The following is a 24,711-nucleotide window of genomic DNA, read 5'->3' on the forward strand; positions in this document are numbered from 1 at the left end:
CTTTATTGCAAAAGAAGAATGAAAAATCTAGCACTATCAATATCCCTGTTACTGCCACTGAAATATTCAACTTTGTTTTATGACAGAGAACAATTAAACCCAATATGCGGAATGGGAGGGGGGAGATTATTTCAGATTGAAGGATTTATGCTGCAACATACTATACCTTGATTTCAGTAAGGGGTTTTTGACAAATAAAGTTAGAAAATTAGAGCTTTTGTATGTCTTCCCATTCAGTTACACTGGCAAGAAAGCAAATGACTATAACTTTACCTTTCTATCTTTTTACTTTTTTGACAGAACTGGATAGAATTCGAAGGTACAGAAGCCATTTCCGAGTGGATGATGCCTCCCAGATTTCAAACAATTAAGTGTAGGGTGTTATTTATTTATTTTCTCCATCAAGTCTTCCTTTACATTTTGATTATTTTAAAAAATTGTAACGGCTATAACTTTCCTCCCTTATTCTTTGAGCAGAATTGAATGAAATTTTCAGCCATAGTTGCCCCTTCTGAGGGGATAGATTCTGCCAAATAAGGTGCAGGGGCATTTGTGTAAGGCTTGGCTTGGCTTTTGTTGGGAAATCTTAGAGGTGCCTCTTGGTTAAGTAGCCTGCACAATTCCAAACAAACAAGTACAGGAGTTAACAAATGATGCTGAACAAAAGTTTGAGGCTATGTTTTTGTTTTCTAATCAAATAGCAGCAACCCTTCCCAAAATCAGTGTTTCTAAAAGTAAAGGGGGGAAAGAGCCCTGGTAAAGATATATCCTGGTTGGAATCAGGAGGTGGCGTGATCAATTTATTCAGATATATGTCATCCTTGTCTTGGACTTAGCGCTTCAGGAGGACTACTTTGGGCTCTTTTGCAGAACACCTACTTTCCTTCAGATAAGCCTTAAATCTCTCTAAATTAACCTGCTGCAGTTCAGGTTTCATCCAAACCCATTGCATATCCTACTGACTTCTGCTAGCTGCAGCCTTTCATGCTGTAAATCAATTGAGCAGCAGAGGTGGGGGGGGGGAGGCTAGACTTCAGAAATATCTTTGGAGAAGGTGCAAGGAGCTGCAGCTGGGAAGACAAATCAGCAGCTTTCTGTGTTCATGCACAATTATTTTCCATTTGCACACTGGATCTCAACCACAGAGTAAGTAATTCAGGGGACTGATGTGCTAGTTATACATGCCAAGAGACAAATCTTTTCTCCTGATAAAGAAAGGGGTATAGGTGTCAGACCTGTCTTGGAATATGGGTGTAGTTATTGTGATGTGTGTGTTGTTGTTTTTTAAAAAGAAACAATAGACTCTCCATGCATAGAGTATTACTTTTCTACAGTTCAGTCTTGCAAAGATCCAAGAGAAGCTCTTGGAACCATGCTGCGAATCTCCCCAATTCTTAACTCAGATATGCTACATGAATTTAACATGCATAAATTTTAGTGGCTTGTTAGAAAAATAGAATCATAGAATCATAAAAGTTGGAAGAGACCACAAGGGCCATCCAGTCCAACCCCCTGCCAAGCAGGAAACACCATCAAAGCATTCATGACAGATGCCTGTCAAGCCTCTGCTTAAAGACCTCCAAAGAAAGAGACTCCACCACACTCCTTGGCAGCAAATTCCACTGTCGAACAGCTCTTACTGTCAGGAAGTTCTTCCTAATATTTAGGTGGAATCTTGTAGTTTGAATCCATTGCTCCGTGTCCACTTCTCTGGAACAGCAGAAAACAACCTTTCTCCCTCCTCTATATGACATCCTTTTATATATTTGAACATGGCTATCATTTCACCCCTTAACATTCTCTTCTCCAGGCTAAACATGCCCAGCTCCCTGAGCCGTTCCTCATAAGGCATCATTTCCAGGCCTTTGACCATTTTGGTCGGCCTCCTCTGGACACGTTCCAGCTTGTCAACATCCTTCTTGAACTGTGGTGCCCAGAACTGGACACAGTACTCCAGGTAGGTCTGACCAGAGCGGAATACAGTGGTACTATTACTTCCCTTGATCTATTCTAGATGCTATACTCCTATTGATACAGCCCAGAATTGCCTTGGCGTTTTTAGCTGCTGCGTCACACTGTTGACTCATGCCAAGTTTCTGGTCTACCAAGACTCCTAGATCCTTTTCACATGTACTGCGCTCAAGCCAGGTTTTCCCCATCCTGCATTTGTGTTTTTCTCTCTTTTTTTGCCCAAGTGTAGTACTTTACATTTCTCCCTGTTAAAATTCATCTTAACACCTTTTTCCATTTTTCATACATATCCCTTTTAAATCTTAACTCAGTTAAAAGTTCTTTAGATAGCCACCCTGGCTTCTTTAGGCACCTTCCATGTTTCCATCTCATTGGTATTGCCTGAAGTTGTGCTTTTAATATCTCCCTTTTAACAAAGTCCCAACCATCATGAACTCCCTTCCCTTTTAGTATTTCTGTCTATGGATTTCACCCAGCGTTTTCCTAAGTTTTCCCTAAGTCGGCTTTCTTAAAGTCTAGAATTTGAGTCTTAGTATGCTTGGTTGCTCCTTTCCGCTGGATAATAATCTCCAAAAGAGCATGATCACTCCCACCTAATGATCCTGCCAGGCCCGGCTCTAGGTAGACCCCCGGTGGCGCAGGGCACCATGGCGCCGGCCCGCCAGAAAGGCGCCGCGAGCTGCGCCCGCCCGCTGGCCGGCCGATCCGCCGGTCCGCCGCGCAGCTGCGCCCACCCACCCACCGCGCTGGGAAACGGGGCGGGAGGGCGCCGGAGAGATCCGGTGCACCACAGCGGCAGGGGCGTTTAAGACGGCCCTGGATCCTGCCACTTCTACCCCACTAACCAGGTCATCACTATTGGTTAGGATCAGATCTAAAATGGCTGATCCTCTTGTTGCTTCTCCCACTTTCTGGACAATGAAATTATCTGCAAGGCCAGTGAGGAATCTGTTCGACCTTTTGCTCTTGGCTGAGTTTGACATCCAACAAATATCAGGATAGTTGAAATCCCCCATTACTACTATCTCACTTCCTTTTGAATGCTTGGTCATCTGTTCCAGGAAGGCTTCATCTGTGTCCTCAGTTTGGCTTGGGGATATATAGTAAACTCCCACAATGAGATCACTGTTATTTTTCTCTCCCTTAATTTTGTCCCAGATACTCTCAGTATGGCTTTGAAATAAACTTTCATCATTAACCGATAATTTATTCTCCTCCCCAAGACAAAACCAAGATGTCCATCAGTCCAACTTCTGAATGCAAAGGAAACGACTGAGTTTGCTTTTGTTTGTTTGTTTATTTGCAAGGTCAGTAGATTGCTTAAAGACAACATTAGCTTGAAACTCTAATTGTTGGCATTAAAACCCTTCTTACTGTTTCTTTGCTGAAAGATAAAAATCCCTCCATAACTACCTTTCCTACCATATAAGGACAATCTAATTGTTTATTCTGCTTTAAAAAAATAATTTGTTTGGTCTACATACAGATATATTTCTATTGATATACTCATAGATACTGTCCCTTTCCTCATTTTTTAATTGTATAAATTCAGGTTGCTTGCCTGCAAAACTAAAGAAAGGTGCCCTGTAACTCTGTTGTACAGGGAGTTGCAGGAATTACAGTAACAATGCATCATCTACATACAATGAACATGAAATAAAATCATCTAACTGAAATTTCATTCCCCATTTAAGATTTCAAACAATTTAAAAATAAATTGTACCTCACTGGATGCCTGATTTCTTTGCAATGCTATCAGATAATGAGCCTGCCAAACCAGAACAATAAGTGAAGTATAAGTATTTTTAAAAATAACGTAAGATTTGGGCTACATTTGTTACTCCTTCTGCCATCTTTAAGTATATTTTGCTAATATTCCCCCCCCCTATTTTCAAAGTCATGCACTATTTCCCCTTGATTGCTTCTAGATGAAACTGGCAAGACATTTTCAATTCATCATCATTACTGTTAAGTCTACCAATCTGTATAATGTGTCCCTCTTTGTCCAAATGTGTTGGGGGGTTTTTATAGCAGTTTCTTCAATAGTGGTAAACATCAAACCACTATTTTCTGGTAGTTTGCCCCATAGTAATACCCAGGTGGCGCTGTGGGTTAAACCACAGAGTCTAGGGCTTGCTGATCAGAAGGTCAGCGGTTCGAATCCCTGCAATGGGGTGAGCTCCTGTTGCTTGGTCCCACCTAACAGTTCGAAAGCACATCAAAGTGCAAGTAGATAAATAGGGACTGCTCCGGTGGGAAGGTAAATGGCATTTCCGTGTGCTGCTCTGGTTTGCCAGAAGCAGCTTTGTCATGCTGGCCACATGACCCGGAAGCTGTCTGCGGACAAACGTCGGCTCCCTCGGCCTATAGAGCAAGATGAGCACCGCAACCCCAGAGTCGGACACGACTGGACCTGATGGTCAGGGGCCCCTTTACCTTTACTTTTTAATGCCTTGGTAATATTTGGAAATAAGGATTTGTGAGAACAGGATGCTAGACTAAATGGCGCTTTGGTCTGATCTAGCAGAGATTCTTCTCACTATGACATAGACACAAGGTGCTGGAACACAGCCTGAGTTTCCAAAGACAATTCTGTTGCCATCTCAGCTCTGAGGGCAAGATGAACCCTGACTGATGGGGAAACAAATTGCCTCCCTGCTTCCCTCTTTTCCTAATACATAGGGTGCAAGTAGGCTTCCATCTTATGGATAACTTTCCATATACAGTATCTACTCCCAATTGACAGCATATTTTGTGTCATTCTTGTGCCTGAATTCCTCCATCTAATCAAGAGATCAGCAACTAAATTAAGGCAAACAATACTTTACTCCATATTACTTATATTCACTACATGCAATATTTATTTTCATGTGCCTTATCCTTTAAGTGATACACAAAAGGCAATGCAATATATTTCACCATGCATGTGCTATCAAGGGTTTCATCATTTCCTTTTGGAATAATACATTACTCTGAGCGAAAAAAATGACTGGGGAATAACAATGTCACAGGCTAATTTTACTGCTTCTTTTGACGAAATTACTGACTTTGGGTGGGATTCACCTAGCATTTCCATCAGCGGAAGCCCTGTGCAAGGTCTTCCACTTACACAATGGGGCTTCCCCCTTTCCTTCCTGCACCCCTGAAATTGGATCAGAGGGATGTTGGGAGAACCCCCAGAACAGCACTAGTGGGATGAGGGGGGGGGGGTGTCGTTCCATCTGGCAAACTGAAAATCCTGCAGTGATTGAACGTTTAACATAGCACGGCATGGAATTCCTCCCTGTGTGTTTAAAAGCTTGCTGCATTTTCTCTTAACAATATGGAAGTCCCATAGGTAGGCCTATAAACTTTCAGAGTGGAACAATGCATGCTTAATTTAACCTTTGCTGCTCCCTCTGTTCTCTCACTTGTTAATAAACAAAATATCAGAACAAAACCCAATCAAGGTGCTTACACGCACATTTGTCATGCATTTTATGGCAATAAATGAGCATTGCTTTGAGCAAAGGCAATGTCTTTAGATGTATCTGCTTCATTTGGAATGGTTCGTTTCACAGACCTAGTGTGGATCATATTTCACAAACCTGTGCTTATACTTTGTGATCCGTGGAACATATTATTATGATAAAGTTCTTTTTAAAAAGAATCATTTAACATGCTTGTCTCCACAGAATTCAGAAATAAAAACCTGAACAACCGAGGATTCCTAATGTAATGTTTCATTCCAGAAACAAAGCTAGGTAATTTGCAACTTCAATATCGAGGGAGAAATTTGGGTGGAGAGAATTTCAAGAGCAGGAGCAATGCAGGAACCTGGCTTGTGCCAGGTCAGGCCCTTGGTGCATGTCTACTCCAGACTTCCCCTGCTTGGTGCCATCCAGATGTTGGGTCCCCAACTCCCATCCACCCTGGCCAGCATGGTCAAAGGCCAGGGATGGTGGGAATCATGTTAAAACTTTTGGAGGGCACTAGGTTGGGGAAGGCCGCCGTACTCTGACTGGCAGCCACCCTCCATGGTCTTGGGCAGGGGTCTTTCTTCTATCTTCTTCTATCTAACTGGAGATGCTAGGAAAAGAGCCTGGCACTGGCTGCATGTAGAGCATATGTTCTCTGACACAGAGATATGGCCCTTACAAAGAAGCACATTGATTAACACTTTTCTGGCGCTGTGGTTAAACCACTGAGCCTAGAGCTTGCTGATCAGAAGGTCAGCGGTTCGAATCCCTGTGACGGGGTGAGCTCCCGTTGCTTGGTCCCAGCTCCTGCCAACCTAGCAGTTCGAAAGCACGTCAAAATGCAAGTAGATAACTAGGAACCACTACAGCGGGAAGGTAAACGGTGTTTCCATGTGCTGCTCTGGTTTGCCAGAAGCAGCTTTGTCATGCTGGCCACATGGCCTGGAAGCTATATGCCGGCTCCCTCGGCCAATAATGCGAGATGAGCGTGCAACCCCAGAGTCGGTCACAACTGAACCTGATGGTCAGGGGCCCCTTTACCTTTACCAATGCTGAATGGTGAGCAGATGGACGTATGATACAAAAAGAACCCCTATTTGCTGCGGCAAGGAGACAAAGAGTGGGAGAGATGCTTCTCTTCCCTGCTAGATACCTGCTGGTGTTTAATAATGTGCCCATTGATAAGGTATGTCAATGCATCTTGCCAACAGGCACCCTTGTCATTGTTCTGTACACATTCCCATGTCTATATACACAAGAAAAATTGTAATCATGTGTGTCTCTGAGCTCATGCCCCTTGCTAATACAGAGCAGTCTCAGCAGAATCATGCTTTGACAGCTCTTCTGTTAAAGAAATCATCTGAAACTTTTTTGTATATATGCTTGCTATAAAAATACCCCTTTGTAAAAGAAACACAAATCTCAATAGCCAGGAAGTCTCGAACACTCACCAACAAACCACCTAACCTATAAGCAAGGAAAAGAACCAATAACAATAGCCTGGTATCATTCATTTTCATATGTCACTTGCTTTTTACAGTCCACAGGGGTCTCACCTGTTTTCCTGTGCAAAAAGTGTATGTTTGGTACACATTTTCCAACACCATAGTGTGCTCCCAAGAGTCTTCCTTTAAGCACTCCATCCATCGTTCATCTGTCACATTAAGTGTAGTAGCTTGTTTCTATATAAATTACACTCGTGCTGAAGCTTGTCTATCAGTTTCAGGGTGTCCCTTATGCCTGGCCATGTTTAGAGTGAGTGGGAAGTGCATTAACCATCCACTGGTTCCAAGTCTTTAAAAAAAACTTAGGATAGGAAGAGGACTGGGGTTTCTGAAACACGCTTGTCAGTAAAGTCCCAAGTGTACCTGAAAAGCCATCCTAAAAAGTCTGGTGACCCTTTGGAGAAGTCTGCCCTTCTGCACAAGGGGAAATGCAGAGAACCCCATGAGTAAGACAGGAATCAGCTGGGCTCATTCATGGGGCTCTTTGGATCCAGGCCATTCTTTAATGCTTACTTCCTTTTCCCTTCTGCTGCAGCTCCTGTGACAGACCAACCTGACCCTCCTTGCGGAGATGCGGTCAGGCAATTCTTTCCTTCGTAAACTTTAGGGTATTCTGCTATCATTCATCTGGCAGCAGTAGCACAATAGTTTCTTGCAATTCTAATGGGTTTTTTTTAAAAAAAAACTTCATTTTGCGACATAAACTTCTAATTCTCTGGACTTTATTACATAGTTGTAAATATTTATTCCAAGTCGCAATCTGCCAAAACAAGAGTGTAAAATAATGAAGAACAGTTGACTATTTAAGGCCTGCAAATAGAAGGTGTGTGCCTTTTTGTGCTCTAAACGCATTTGTTTTCAAATGGCTCTAAAATAATTTACTTTTACAGGCATTTAGAACATTATGGGCTAATTCAGACATTAGAACAAACCTTGGCAAATTATGGCTCATTCAGACCACCATTTGTTTATCTCAGAATATCAACCCAGGAGGAGAACCTTATATTCTTGCTATGTCTGAACTTAGCCATTATGTTTTTAAAATATTTTTTTAGGAACAATGAGTTATTGCTACCTTAGAAATAGGTATTCTCTGAATATGTAACTTAACTTCTCTGGAGTATCAGAAATAATATTAACCTTAACATATCTCCACACTAGTCCAATATTAAAACTAATTAACCTTTCTAAAAGCCAATGTGGTGGGTTACCTATTTCAAAAATAACTGTATAAAAATTAACTCTAGTGGGAGAAGACCTCAAGCACCATGATTTTAAAAAGTATTTTGAAAAATTTTGTACATCTTTAGCTTAGAGGCAACATGTGTCATGGGCTATTATGTGCTGGAAATGTCTATGAATTATATAATGGAACATAAAATCTTATTGACAAGAGTCAGAGTGGATTATATCTGCCAAATTAAAGACAAATAAGTCCAGGGGCTTTTTGTGGGGAAACTGTAGGAGATTCAGTTCCCTAATAATACATGGTAAAGGGTAAAGGGACCCGACTGTTAGGTCACGGACGACTCTGGGGTTGCGACACTCATCTCGCTTTACAGGCCGAGGGAGCCGACTTTGTCTGCAGACAGTTTTTCCGGGTCATGTGGCCAGCATGACTAAGCCGCTTCTGGCGAAACCAGAGCAGCACACACAAACGCCATTTACCTTCCCGCCGGAGCGGTACCTATTTATCTACTTGCACTTTGTGCTTTCAAACTGCTAGGTTGGCAGGAGCTGGGACAGAGCAATGGGCGCTCACCCCGTCGCGGGGATTCAAACTGCCAACCTTCTGATCGGCAAGCCCTAGGCTCAGTGATTTAGACCACAGCGCCACCAGCACCCCATAATACAGTGGTACCTCTGGTTATGAACTTAATTTGTTCCGGAGGTCCATTCTTAACCTGAAACTGTTCTTAACCTGAAGCACCACTTTAGCTAATGGGGCCTCCTGCTGCTGCTGCGCCACCGGAGCACGATTTCTGTTCTCATCCTGAAGCAAAGTTCTTAACCCGAGGTACTATTTCTGGGTTACCGGAGTCTGTAACCTTAAGCGTTTATAACCTGAAGTGTTTGTAACCCGAGGTACCACTGTAATACATGTTAGGGCAATACTGTCTTTAAGACAACTGTTATTGTTGTTGGCATCTGTATGTTCTCGAGAAGGTGTGAAGCCAAACTGCAGGAGAATCACAGCACCTGCTGTGGCTGCAGAGTCCAGTAACTCACAACTGCTGCCTCCGATGTTGTTTTTGCTGCATTAGCAGCACTGAAGTGACCTCCCCAGGGCGCATGCCTGGGCAGTGTGTATGGAGGTCCTGGGCTGCCCAGATGAGAAGACCCTCCTCTCAGCCTCGCTGATGTGGTCCAAAGGTAAGTAGAGCAATATGTTTGGTACCAGCTTGGCTGCAGGAATTGCTGGAAGGAGGCATGCAAGGAGTCATCCAACAGTCTTAGGGACTCCACTGCATATTTATGTAGGGTTTACTCATTGGTCCTTCTCCTGAAGAAAAATGTCAAACACATCAATAAAATGTAGTTGGCTGAGAATATCAGGTTTGATATTTCTTCCGGCAATCTTAATTCCAGTTTGGGATTCATCCAGTCCAGCCTTGGGATTCATCCAGACTGCTATCGAGCTATTGAGGTAGAGCATAAGGACAACTTGGACAAAGAAGAAATGTTGCCTCCCTGGCTTGTCTGGGAGTTGATTTTTAGTTGTAGCATGTTTAAAGAAGAAATATAACTAGAAATTTAATATTTATTTGTTACTCATGGGAGGTTAGGTACGTTATAACATGCAGATAGCACTGCTCAGTGGATAATATAAAAATGCAGAAGAAAGCAGTTAAGTTTACAAGCTGTTCAGTTCCAACAGTTGGTAAACATGTGATCCAACAGTTGGTAAACATGTGATCTTGAACATCCAGCACATAATCCACCTCCATTTCTACCTCTATAATCTATTTTATCACCCTCCATATGGGGACCACAGCATAGGAACATAACTACTGTATCTGTATCAGTGTCTCACAGCATGACAAATTTTACATTTGAAAGCCCATATATTTTTATTAAACTGTCTTGAACAGTTTTCCTCGCTGGTGTTCCAATCCATTTTTCCTCTGTAGACAATATAAAAAGCTACATATGCACCAAAGCCTAAATGCCTACATATGACTTGTTCACTCATATCAATTGCCTTCTCCTGGGCACAAAATTAAACTAGAATAAAATACTGCAGGCACTTCCCAAAGAAGCCTGGGAATTACAGAGGTTGAGAATTATTATGACTGACAAAGACCCGAAACCTCCTTCACAGAACTGTAGTTTCAAGCATTGCTGGTTAAGTGGACCTTACACTGGTTTAACTCTGTAGCAGAGAGGACACACTCTTATGTCCCACTTAATGGCATACAGAGTTTGGGCGAAGACAGTTGCAAGAAATGGCTACAGGACCCAACCCATGTGGAGCAAAGTGTCTGCCCTTGCATAAGGCTGCTTCAGCTTGTTCACCTTGCCCCCCCTCCCCAATCGAAAGTCAAATATATTTAAATAATTAAATGGCAAAACATTGACTTTTGAAATATGGCTTACAGACTTATTAAACAGATAAGAAATGCTCCAATGACAAGACTCCACAAGAGCAAGGAAGAATTTGTACCATCACAGGTGCCAGCCAACTGGTACCTTCCACAGGTGGGAGGTTTGAAGGTTTCACAACTTGTTCCAAAAGGTACAGTTGGGACACTCTGGTTTCTAAAATGCCTGTCTTCGCCCTGTAGTTTCCACAGTGTAGAAAGCTGTGCATGTGGTTCCAGGTTTAAGGCTTAAGCGACATCCATAAAGCAGGGTATGGGACAAATCTATGTTGTTTGCTACACCTGTTTACAAGCAATTTCCAAAGGAAAGAGTGAAAGCCACAGCTTTAGATTATAGGAAGCAGGGTGAGGATTTTAGAGCAGGCATTCCCCAAACTTCAGCCCTCCAGATGTTTTGGACTACAGTTCCCATCTTCCCCGACCACTGGTCCTGTTAGCTAGGGATCATGGGAGTTGTAGGCCAAAACATCTGGAGGGCCGCAGTTTGGGGATGCCTGTTTTAGAGTCATCAGCACATTCCCTTCCTTCAAAACTTTGCAAATGTGAACCTCACAAACCATTACGAAAAAGCCCATTGTTGGAGAATGTTTCTGTATGTCCAGGGGAAACCACCATAACATCTTCTAAAAAGAGTATCTCTACTAACATGGAGACAGTTTCACTGATTTCAGTGGGATCTGAACTAGATCCTCCAGGGGCTCAGTCCTACTTCTGTTGCTATTACTGCACCTCAGTAAAACCTGGCTGTAGAAGAAGAGACCGTTTAAGTATTTCTCCACCCAGTTTTTTATTTCTCAAAAGGCAGGTGAATTGAGTATATGCTCTTGGCCTATTTATGATACTTACAAAAATTAATGCGCACCACGAAACAAAGCCAAAAATATGTCGACAAAAACTCACACGCCAAGGAACTCCAGCAAAATTATTCCAGAAGAGAGGAAAACAACATTAAGAACACTCCCTGACTACTTGCTGATGGGTGGTTGCAGAAAGATCAGTGATGGTATCATGATTTCTCAGATACTTTTCCAAAGATTGTCAAGGCCCTTCATTTTAATTGTTGTACTCTTTTACAATATATAAATCATATCAGACTATATACATTTCTGTCACGAGTTTGCAGAGGATACCCTACTTGTGAAACCCAAAATAAAACTCCTTTTACAACAAAAATTCTCCTCCAATGTGTTTTCAACAGGGAATGCTGATCTCTCCCAGCCCATGAATTGAATCTGGAACTGTTTACATGCAAAGGACATATTCTGCCACTAAGATACAACCCTTCCCCTGGTCAGTTTATTCCACCACCTTTTTAAGAAATAAAACTCTTTAGAGAAATAGAATACAACACTGGAAAATTCTTGTTCTCCAGCTTTTAAAGCTTTTTTTCTCTCAAGCCACTGAGACAAAACAAAATGGACTCATTCTATTTCAAAAACTCTATGAGTATCTGCTGTCCAAAAATGGTAGCACTTAATATTTTATTAAAATGTAGTAGTTAATATTTTCCTTTTCCTAGCTCAAGTGGAATTCCTGTTCACAACCTTGGACGAGAAGGCAAAATCCCATACCATTCATGTAAAATTATAGTGATTGACTTATGAAGAACGAAGAAAACAAGTTTATATACAGATTTCTGGCTAAGTTGCAGGCACAGAGAAATTGTAGTTTAGAAATATTTAATGGCTGTCAGCATCCAGGTAGAGAGGAAATATTTAGTTTGATGCATGAGGGTATAAGTAAGAAATAGGATGAACTGGAGTGGGAAAAGATGAAATATCGGTAAATACTTCCTTTTTCCATGATACATTAAGCTTAATAGATTATTCTCCTGTGAGAATATTTCTGAAAGCCTTGTTGCATGGAATGCTTAGATTTAGAAGAGACAGAACAGAATTCTATTCAGACTTCTCACACACTTACACAGAGATGGGCTGGACTCATGAGTTGTTTCCATGTCCAAGTTTAGTTGAATCGTTGTCCTCACCATATTTATAAGAAGTAACTGGACACTTTGCAGGGATTATGAAGCTATACAGATGCATTGAGTTCTGGACACGAGTTCCTAAAATCAGTCTTTTGAATTCATGCTGATTCTGTAATATATTCTAGTGGCTCTTGGTCATGCCCAAGTGTGATCAAGAGACAGAGAAATGCAAAACAAAGGGAAAGGGGGGGCTGTTCTCCCTATCTGCTTTCACCACCCCTTGTTCTTCCCTTTATGTTCTTGCTGCAAAACTTCTCTTCTTTCCATAAGTACAGCCACCCTTTGTGTCTAAGCTGAACTTGTCTTGGACAGCAAGCACAGAGACGCACCCTTTCTTCCCAGTTCAGCACAGGATGATCTAAACTGGTAACACCAGTGTTCCCCCCCCAAAAAAATGTTTAGGGGTACTCTCATTTTCCTACTCATATTGAAGTACTACCCCTCAATGAGGCCAAACTTAGATTCACAAAATGTTTAGGGGTATGCATACCCCTGCGTCTCCCCCAGAAAAAAAGCACTGGGTAACACTCATCGTACCACAGACACTCTTCTCCCTGGCACTATGGAGAAAGCCTGTTCTGTCAATTGAACAGGCCACCAACATGTGTCACAGTGGACATTTGATGTGCGCCCGCCTCTCGCCTTCCATTCTGCTCATTTCAGTGCGTTGTAGTTGCGAAGCCCTGCAGCACCTTCTGGTGTCGGTGCCCAGTGTGGCGGAAATGGCTGCACTGCCCAAAATCTGCCTCTGTGTGTCATGTAAGGGCCTGCCCACCTTAAGGTATAGTTACCAGATTTTGTCAATGAATCCGGGGACACTTTTTCCTCCTTTTTCTTTTTTGAAGCTGAGTAGCAACAGGGAGTCAGTAGTGGGGATAGCGAGGCAAAAGACCCTGGGCCCAAGCACACATACATATTGTATAAAGGTGCTGCAAAGCCCTTCTTTCGCACCCTGTGATACATAAATGCGCAGAGTTTTTTTTTAAAAAAACTGGGCAATGGCGCGCCGCACGCCGGTGACTCCCGAGCCTTCCCCGATCTCCTACCCCCTTTCCCCTGTGTTTTAACAGATCAAGAGAGGCTCGGAAGTATTGGGTGGCTGTTACCCAGTGTGGGGTGGGGACAAGGCACGCAGTTTCTCTGCCAGGCAAGGTGCAAAGCCCTTCTTTCGCACCCTGTGAAACATAAGTGTGCAGTTTTTTTAAAAAAACTGGGCAATGGCTGTCCAGCCGCGACTCCCGAGCCTCCCCTGATCAGTCAAAACAAAGGGAGAAGGGGGCCGGAGATCTGTTCCCCTTAGGCAGTGGCAGCAGCAGCCTCAGCAACCCGGAGCCAGCCTGGTAGCGCAGTTGGCTCTGGCTGGCTTCAGGAGCTGCTTGCGCACAAGACACATCATGTGGGGACTTCTGGAGAGGAAAAATGGTAGGCGCCATGGCAGAGAGCAGAGAACAGCTCCTGAAGCCAGCCAGAGACAACTGAGCTACCAGGCTGGCTCCGGGCTGCTGAGGCTGCCGCTGCCACGTTTCCTGGGGACAGGTTTGCAAATCTGGGGACATTCCGGGGACGGAATTTGTCCGGGGACAGATTTGCAAAACCGGCGATGTCCAGTAACCCTACCTTAAGGAAGCTGAGCTACAAGGGAACTTTAGGCCTGTGACTCCCTGTTTACAGTCACCAAAATACGTAATAAACATTTTACCAGCTAGCAAATTTGTTGTGTGTTAATTCTTTACAGTTGAATCCACAATCCCAGGCTTGGTTTTCACTATCTGGAATCGACCCTGGAAAGTATGAGGTAAAAATAAAGAAAGGCAGGCCTCTTAACAGTGTAACTGTTCCTCAGTGTACCGAGGAAGCACACTCATCGCCCTCAGCTTCACAAACAGGAGACAGAAAGCCTGATTGTCAGGCAGGATTAATTGTAATTCAACACATTACATTCAAAATGCTCAAATGTCAGCAAATGTCACCTCGGGATGACCTTAAAAGTGAAAACTGGGCCTTAGACCTGTATTTAATGTTAGCTGAGGAATCTCAAGAGTATGCATGGACAGTGGGGAAATATAACAACACAATGCACTTTAAAGTTTACTCTATATCTTTCATTGCTGTTACAATGTTTAAAACCACATGAAGCAAAATTATTAAAGGCTTAAAAATATCGGCGAGGGAACAGGAAACTGAGAAAATAAAGTGGTCAGCAATCTCTAATATACCCTTTAGTAATGATGTCTACTATGTATATTATGATAGGTTAGAGTCAAAATAGACTTACAGGGCCTGTATTCTGCATTCTGGTTGGGGTGTGGGTGGGGATTTATATCAGTAAAATGGCATGCCGGGAAAGGATTAAAAATCCCACTTTCCCCAACAACACTTCTTTGCTCAAAATTGGAGCTCCTGGTAGCTGCTTTCAAGTTGTCTGTTTTTAAGTCAGGAGATGTGATCAGGGATCTCCCACTTCACATCTGTTTTGGTAATCTGAGTATCCCCTCAGCACTGGGAAATGTGTCATATGCAGGCCTGGTTCACACATGCAAACCAGCTGCTCTGCCCCATCTTTCCATGCAACCCTTTCATGCACAGGCTTATATGAGGAAAGCTCCCGTGTGAATTGGCTTGTGCACGTCGGAGTTCTGCGAAGGCTGCAGAAAGTGCTTGGCATATAGCAAGCCCATCAATGTGTTCTGCCTGCATGGAGAGCCCGGTTTACACAGAATTCTCTAAATAAATTGTGTATGGGCAAGATTGTGTAGGAAGAGGGAGCACCTTGTGTGAACCAGCTGATAGAGACCTCTTCTGCATAGTGACATGTAATGGTGACCTATGGTAACTTGCACCCAACAGAGCAAAAAGACCTGTTACAAAAAGACCTGTCTGCTACTAAGATACAGAGGTCCTTTACAGAAGCACCATGACAAAAGCCCATTTATTATATAAATAAAGCACATCCAAAAAAAGTAACAGCACAGTCCTAACCATGCCTACTCAGAAATAAGTCCTCCTGAATTCAGTTTAGGCGAGTTTAGGATGGCAGCCTAAGCTGTCATGCAGCTAAATGATCCAACAGGGTCAGGTCCTTCAGGCAATAAAGTTTTTCTGGCAACTTTGTAGGCAAGCCAGTGTAAAACACGAGCTCATCAGCTTTAAAACTTGCACAGAACTTAGGAAGGCCTTCTGAAAACGATGCACATTTTTCTACAGTATTAACGGCCATTAACATGTTCAGAAGTGGCATGGATCACTACACCACGAGCGGCTAATAGACAATGTGAGAGACAGAGATGTCATGCCTGGGTAAGAGCAATATGGCCTAATGAAGCAGCTATGGTGCAGAGGGAGGCCGGCTCTCTTCCTTGTCTTCCAGCGCTCTGCTGCTGACCGCTTCCTTGCCCAGTTCAAGGCACAGGGCTTTGCACCTATTCTGCAGCTTACAGTAGAGTAGTAGTATTCCAAAAGTCTCAATTAACCTATGACACGGTTACTAAAAAAAAATAAAAAAATTCAGAGCTTATGGCTGAGCTGAGTATAGGGATGAATAATTCTGCTTCCATTCCACATGCATTTCACAAGTATTCCTAAATCTGCTCCATCTTGTTTCTGCATTCAACTGCGATTTCTTTCTTTTTACAAAGAGGCACTGAAATGTTTTTAAATAACAATTTAAAATGTTTTTTTAATTCATGTTTTATCACAAAATACATTTTATCTTAAGGTGCATATTTCTAAACATATTTTATCCTAACATACAGATTTTTAATGCGTTGTGATGTGTGTTTTTCCAATGCAAACTGAATCGCAAAATTTTAAGAACTGTAAAATCCAAAGGATATTTCCCAATCTGCAAATTAATCCAGAGAAGCAAACCAGTGCCGTTTTTAATCAGAATCCACACAAGCAGCATTCTTCAACATCCCTAGGGAGTGCAGCCAATATATACCTGCAAGTGCCTAAGCATAGGTCCAAGTCAGGTTAAAATAAACATGTACCGCTACACTCTGGCCATTTCAAGACTTGTGACTTCAAATTAAAGTTTGGCACCTGCCAAGCCCTAGTGTAGGCAAAATGGTGATGGTAAGACTGGACCTCTTGAATCGAAAACAGTGTGGCCTCTGGCAGCATTGTTTTGGATGTGGTGCGACACTGCCATATCACACCATCTAAAATGCAATCCTTATGGCTGACAGCAGGCTGGCGATCATATTGTGCACAAAGGGTCCACAGATAGATTCTAGTGTGACTACATCTCAAGAGCTCTGCAAGCAACACATGTTTCTACAGCCTAGGAGAGAGAGTGAGATCCTATTGATTCCGCCGAAGTTTCAGTAGGTTTGAGTCCCACTTATATAAATGCAAACAACTAAACACTAGTTGGTAAAGCCGAAACAGCAGTCTCTTCCTTCTGCAATCATGGGGAGCAAGCCAGAAATGCTAACAGCTCGTTTTTCAGAAGGGGGAAAAAACATATCATTTTTGATGGATTACAATTTGGAGAAATGCTACAACTGTATTTTGAAAATGCATATGTTTACACAGAAACACAACACATACTAATATATCAGTCTTGTGTTACCGCTCTCTGCTTGTGTCTTTCGACTGATGTTCTTTTCCTTTATGCTAATTAATGCCAAAAGTTTCAGATGAATTGGAGCGAAGGCATAAAACCATATGGTCTTACTGGGAAAATTACCACATATACCTGTTGTTCCTCCCCCCATTTTGGCTGTATTACAATCTATTAAATATGTTCTCCTAAATCATCATAATGATTTAACAAACTATCTAATGAAGACAGCAGAAGAAATGAGCCTAGAAAGCAACCATTAATGGGTTTAGCAAGCCATGGAAACAGCAGCCTTTCATAAAATAGAATTTAAACACAAGCCATACATTTAAAAAATCAGCAGTGCAGCTCACCCATTAATCCCACCCTTAAAGAATATATAAGCACAAAGTAATAACTATTTTCTCAGTCCTTACTCAGGCCAAGCACGTAGTTCAACGCTACAGGAGTTGTCCTTTTGTTTTAAAACAATCATTCATTTTAGTCTTTATAGGAATGCTTTATTCATTTTACAAATGAATAAGCATGGAAAAACCACACTGCCTATCCTTGCTTTTGGATAAAGCAAGTGAGCAGCAAAGTGCTTGCAAGTATGGTGTTCATAAACTAACACAAAATGCATTCAAGTATCATAATTATCTCAATGGAAAGGCCCTCCCATCAGATGTCAAGGAAATACACAACTACAGTACTGTATCTGACTTTTAGAAGACATATGAAGGCAGCCCTGTATAGGGAAGTTTTTTATGTTTGATCTTTTATTGTGTTTGATGTTTTAATTTGTTGGAAGCCATCCAGATTGGCTGGGGCAGCCCAGTCAGATGGGCAGCATATAAACAAACAAACAAATAAAATTGCTTCTGAATAGGATTGCAGAGGGTAGCACAGTTACATTTCTGAATTACTATATGCCATGGACAGCCAAAACGATGCCCTCTGGTTGTTACTATAATGCAATTACCATCGTCCCTCACCAATGGTCAGGCTGCCTCGTGCTGGAGGGCACCATCTTGACTATCTCTGCTGTATACACTTGTGTTGCAAACCCACTGCTAACCATCTGTTAATAATGTGGAGGACTCACCCCCAAGCTGTACACATACAGTGGAACCTCGGTTTATGAACACCTCGGTTTATGAATTTTCGGTTTACGAACGCCGCGGACCCATCTGGAATGGATTAATTCACTTTCCATTACTTTCAATGGGAAAGTTCGCTTCAGTTTATGAACGCTTCAGTTTATGAACAGACTTCCGGAACCAATTGTGTTCATAAACCGAGGTACCACTGTATTTGCTAGCAAAAAAAGTGATGTATGCAAGATATGCAAATTTGTATTATAATACTGTACAGTTTAGAATTTTCAGAAGTTACCAAATGTACAGGTGAAACTCAGAAAATTAGAATATCGTCGAAAAGTGCATTTATTTCAGTAATGCAACTTATTATTTTACTTTTAATTTTTACAAATGCTTTCTTTTGGAAATTCCACAGTAATAAAACAAATAGTTACAATAATACAAAAATAAATATTGCTACAGTATTACATTTCATTAATTACATTCCATTTATAATTGACCCGCCTAACGACGAATAATTACAATTACAACAAATAAAGGCTTGACATATCTTGCTTTGCATGTCATGCATCTATCTCACATATTGGTTTCACCTTTTAAGTTGCATTACTGAAATAAATGCACTTTTCGACAATATTCTAATTTTCTGAGTTTCACCTGTACATCTTGGTTTTTTTAAAAAACTGCATCATAACATTAGATTTCCCAAAGATGGGAAATTTTTGAATTGAATTCACTAAATGCCAAGCAAGACCGTTAAGGTTAATCATGAAGTCTGATGAAATAACTAAACATACAACAATGAAACAGAAATAAGAAGAAAAAGGACAGTCAAATTGAAAATGAACTGTTTTCAATTTGCCAACCGTATACACATTATACATTTATTCACAGAACCATTGCAGGGAAAGCCAGGCTTTGCATCAAAGCTCTGCTGAAATTCTTGAAGAAAGAAGGTTCTATGTCTACTCAGTAAGCAAAATCTTACAAGGTAGAAAACCTTTTTGACAGTTAAATACTGCCATCTCCTGAGCATCCAGCAACAGTGGTTGAGCCAGACTTGACACCCTGGTGACAGGTTCCCATCATACTGTAATCAATTCAACAAAGACGTGTGTTGAAGTTATATCATAAGAAGGATCTTCGTCAATGTTTCCTGGCACAAACAATGCTACTCGTCTCATACCTGACTGCATGTTCTAACATGCTTGTCTGAGCCTGGAGTCAAAGTTCAAGGAAGTATGGTTTGTTTCTTTATACTAAAACTAGCTGGCTATGCCACGCGTTGCTGTGGTTTTTTGTGTTAAATGGACCTTTTTCTGTTAAATGGACCTACAGAGTCTCCTCACCTTCACAGTCCCCCTTCATTTTGCACACAATAATTCCCCCCCCAAAAAACACGTGTTCTGTAAAATTTTGCCCTGTCCCAACCCTGACTCCCCTACCCACGTGTGTTCTGTGAAATTCCCCCACCCCGCCCCAACACATTCATCCTCCCCAAAGTCACTCAGCACCCCCGTTTCTCACCCTTGTTGCATGATGTCACGACACCCCTCTCTATCTCTCCCCCTTGGAAACCCCTGCGGCCTAGTCAGTTTTCCCAGCTGGGCAATGCTAGGCCTTGTTGCTGCGAAAGGCCCCTGTGGCCTAGTCAGTTATTCTGGATTGGCAATGCTGGGCCTTGTTGCTGCAAAAGGCCCATTTTCAGTTGGTTGCCACAGAATTCTGTGATGTCACCGATAGTCTGCAGCCAATGGAGACTGTTCTATTTCCCAGCTTCCCACCCTTCTCTATCTCTCCCCCTCTGAAACCCCTGCAGCCTAGTCAGTTCTCCCTGCTGGGCAATGCTTGGCCTTGTCGCTGTGAAAGGCCCCTGCGGCCTAGTCAGTTATCCTGGATTGGCAATGCTGGGCCTTGTTGCTGCAAAAGGCCCATTTTCAGTTGGTTGCCACAGAATTATGTGATGTCACCGATAGTCTGCAGCCAATGGAGACACAGTTTGGGGCTTCTATTTCCCAGCATGCACTTTTGAACATGGGTTTTGGGGGGGTTACGTGGTGCAGGTTTGACATTTGTCTTTGAAAATGGTCTGAGCTTGCTATTCCAGTCGCATTTGACTTTGTGTTAAAATTTGAACGCAATCGGTCCAATGGTTTTGTTGAACATTGGAGAGGAACACACATGCCAAATTTACACACACACACACACACACACACACGTGTGTGTGTGTGTGTGTGTGTTCCAATTTTCTGACACAAAGGTGCTCAGAGTTGCAAACAACAAAACAAAATGATAAACTCAGATTAAAAATTGCTCAAGCAAAAAAAGTTTTTTTAATCCATACACTTGCTTAGAACTTGACATTTGTCACTTAGGAATGAGTTCTACAATTCAGGTGCCATCACCATAGAAGCTCTGCTCTTAGTACAGGACAGTCTTGTAGCCAGCAGCTACAAGTGATCTTAATTCAATAAAGTGGGGGAAGCGATATATGGAGAGAGTTTAGGGGGCTGCGTCCAGAGGCAACTGACACAAGCACTTCCACTTATGCAAGAAAAGACAATTTCTGCTATGCTACATCCCAGACTATCCCTGAGATCCTCTTACCCTCAAGATCAGCTTTGGGGGAAAGACTGGGAGCTACATTCGACTCAAGAGCTTTGAAGGTTAAACCCTTTAATTGATTGTTGTTGTTGTTGTTTAGTCGTTTAGTCGTGTCCGACTCTTCGTGACCCCATGTTCAAATGCTCTAGTTTACTCGTTTATGTAAAAGCAGGGTTTCCACTGAGTTGAAGATTAATCTGTCAGTTTTAGTTGATTAATTGATATTAACTATTTGATTAAATTTGCATATGGGGAAAACAATAGTTCTGAAGCAAGAAACATTCTTTAATTTTAGAGTCGAAGGTGATATGACAAAGCCATTGTACATTCAATGTACACTTAACTCATTATGACCTCTGCTCATAGGGTTTGCATAAGACAGTTGACCAGAGAAAACAGAGAATCATAAAATTTTAGAGTTGGAAAGGACGAATGTCATCTAGTCCAAACCCATGCAATGCAGGAATCTTTCACCCAACATGGGGCTTGAACCCACGACCCTGGTATTAAGAGTCTCACACTCTTCTGACTGAGCTATCTCAGCTCACTAGCAAGGAGAAGATCACACCCACGCACTTTTGTGTGACCAAGGGTCTAGTTTGCAGAGGAGGCTACTGCATCGCAGAAAGGAGTTTGTACTGCTACCCCACCAAACTCATTTCACTGCCATCCTTGGGCTGAATGTAAGGAACAGGGCTCTGCCGCTTCATTCCACTATACCAAAGACTAAGTTAGCTAAGGGTGGATAACCTTTGGCCCTCCATATGCTGTTGGACTCCCAACTTCCATCATCTTCAGCCAACAGTCCGGAACCAAGGGAGTTGCAGTTCAGCAAAATCTGGAGGGTCACAGTTTAGCCACTGATCTAAGAGATTCTTGAAACATAACAAAGATTATCCATACTTATTTGCTGCTTCTGCTATAATATCCAAAGTGAGATTTACTCATGGTGAAGGCGCATTAGGTCTAGCACTCATTAAGATGTCACAGATCTTATTGCAGGTGAAGTCTGAGAGTCCCACTTTGAACAGGATTTACTCACATTTCACCTTTCTCCACTTGTTTGTCACCCATAGGCAGACTACCACTGATATGAACTAAGGGTATGGATGCTTACATTAAGATAATGTCAATATAGTCACAGTAACAGTTTAAGAACCAGCCACACATTCACTATTGGATAGGTTTAACATCTCAACAGATTCCAGGAAAAGGATTTGACGAAGTCTGATCAATATTTTCAACACCTGTAAAAGTGTACTATATAACAACATAAGAGTTTATCAGTTCTCTGCAGACCTTAATTAGATAAATTTGAGTAAAGTCCTTCAAATACAGGAGGAGAAATAGAAAAGAAGGTTTAAGAGAGAAAATGGGCACATGGTTTTCATTTTTGTTTCCCCCCAAACCCACTATGAAATTTACATTACCGCTGCAGGCAAAACTGATGGATGAAATGAAAACTGTATGAACCTTAGCATGTAGTTTATAAAACTCATTCACTCTATAAAATTGTCTCATAACACCTTTTTCCATAATGAGATTTAACTAAATTCTGTCAGCAAGGAAAGCCATTCACATGTTTTAAGACGTGTCTTGCCTCCATAAATCCAGAAGCTTTCCCTCAGATTGGTATCTGAAGAAGTGTGCATGCACACGAAAGCTCATACCAAAATAAAAACTTAGTTGGTCTTTAAGGTGCTACTGAAGGAATTTTTTTATTTTCCTCAGATTGTGCCATTCAACTTTCGCTCAATGTGGCTGAGGAACTGGTTGATTAAAAAAAATGGAGTGTGTTCACATTACTGCCTAGAGAACAGTGAAACCTGGTGGGTTTCACAGAGCTATTCCCATCAGCATGGCTTCTTTAGTGTCAAATTCATTTCTATTTGTGAGTACACCAGTGGGTGTTGATGGGTGAGATGCCTTTACCCCATGAAAGGTGTTCACACCTTGGCTAGAGATGAATTGGGAATGGCTTAAGGACTTCAATTGGTGTGAAGCTGGTTTGAGAAACAACACATCAAACAGTAGCATTTTATAACAAAGTGCAGGATAGACACGCATTCTGGAGAATGTTGTGTGAACACAGATTAAAAACCCAGCACTAGAAATGCATAAATGAGCACAGCCCGATTCTCCTTCCCAATTCCTTGTGGCTCTCAGCAATGCACTAAAATAAACCTGTAGTATTCACTTATCATTCCTACCGTAACTCAATGAGATTTACAGTTGTACTTCTGGTTACGAACCTAATTCGTTCTGGAGGTCTGTTCTTAACCTGAACCTGTTCTTAACCTGAAGGACCACTTTAGCTAATGGGGCCTTCTGCTGCCGCCGCACCGCTAACACGCGATTTATGTTCTCATCCTGACGTAAAGTTCTTAACCCAAGGTACTACTTCCGGGTTAGCAGAGTCTGTAACCCGAAGTGTTTGTAACCCGAGGTACACATAAATGGCAGCTTTCCCCAAGAAAATATTTTACTAAAAATATTGTGCTGCTTTTTTGATGTGAACAAAATTTACATAATTTCTGGGGCAGTGATCCTCCACCTATCCTTTCTTGCCTACCATCTACGGAGGACATCTCCCTCTCTGGTTCTGCAGACCCCTCACTTTCTTCACATGGTAAATGAAGTGAATAATGCTGCAGCTGCATATAGAAAGAAGAAGGATTTGCAGTCATGGAAGCCATGGAGCATGAGCTCATATGTACATCCCTGGTGTCTCACACAAGGCTCAAGCAGACCCCTCATCAATGGTTACGTGGAACACCCTCCCATCAGATGTCAAAGAGCTACCAGATTTTTAGAAGACATCTGAAGGCAGCCCTGTTTAGGGAGGCGTTTAATGTTTAATAGATTATTGTATTTTATTTTTCTGTTGGAAGCCGCCAGAGTGGCTGGGGAAACCCAGCCAGATGGGCGGGGTATAAATAATAAATTATTAGTATTATTATTACATCAGCTGTTGTCCATCACTCATGCTACCTTACCACTTCTGACCTGCTCTTCTCTCACTGTGGCTTGGCATTCACATTAAAATTTTGCCTCCTTAATCGCGCTTCAGAAACCATCTTGCAGATTTATCCCTCTAGTACAGGCATCCCCAAACTTCGTCCCTCCAGATATTTTGGACTACAATTCCCATCTTCCCCGACCAATGGTCCTGTTAGCTAGGGATCATGGGAGTTGTAGGCCAAAACATCTGGAGGGCCGCAGTTTGGGGATGCCTGCTCTAGTATGTGGCTGTGGAAGTTTTCCACCAGCACACACCGTAACACCTGTCATGGAAATACACTGCAGGGCCTTTCTGTTATTTTCCATTTTGCAAAATGCTCCATATAAACACCATCCGCAAAGCAGTGACCACAGTAGCTCTTGTGCAAATGGAAGTCTTTGCATGTATCTATATGTGCCTTAAAGAGAGTGGGTCCTGTCACTAGTGATGCCACCTGATGGGCAGGAGGACAGGGTCTAATCTTGCCTTGGCTGGGTGATCCTGTTCCCACGAAGCAGGATTTGATCTCTGCTCATCAACCGAGGAGTGAAGGTTAAAGACTGGAGAAAGATGGCCCATAGTTGGAGACTTAATAGGGACAGGGGGCTTGCCAAGACTTTTGCAAGCCTCTTCATGGTTCCCATTTAAGTCTAGAGCAGTATGGACTTTGGCAGTGGGAAACCTTGCCCACCTGTCAAATTTGGCCCATGAGGCAGGTGCGGATAAGGTTCTGGAACCAAAAAAGTCCCCCCCCCCATTGTACAGTCTGAAAAAACCCAAATACAGTAGTACCTCAGTTTACATAACCCTATGGTTACGTAAACTTCAGGATGCGAAAGTGGCAAACCCAGAAGTATTTGACCGGGTTTCACCGCACGCGCATGCACAGAAGTGGTCTTCAGGTTGCGGAAACCTCGGGATCCAATCAGACCTCTGGAAT

General features: G+C 42.2%; 1 protein-coding gene across 3 annotated transcripts in view; it reads right to left on the reverse strand.

Annotated features, from left to right (window-relative positions):
• SUGCT (succinyl-CoA:glutarate-CoA transferase) overlaps positions 1 to 24,711 on the reverse strand; it is a 282,021-nt gene that overhangs the window by 36,637 nt on the left and 220,673 nt on the right. The window lies entirely within an intron of this gene.

This window comes from Zootoca vivipara, chromosome 11 (assembly GCF_965207765.1).
Source record: "Zootoca vivipara chromosome 11, rZooViv2.hap1.1, whole genome shotgun sequence".
NCBI lineage: Eukaryota > Metazoa > Chordata > Lepidosauria > Squamata > Lacertidae > Zootoca > Zootoca vivipara.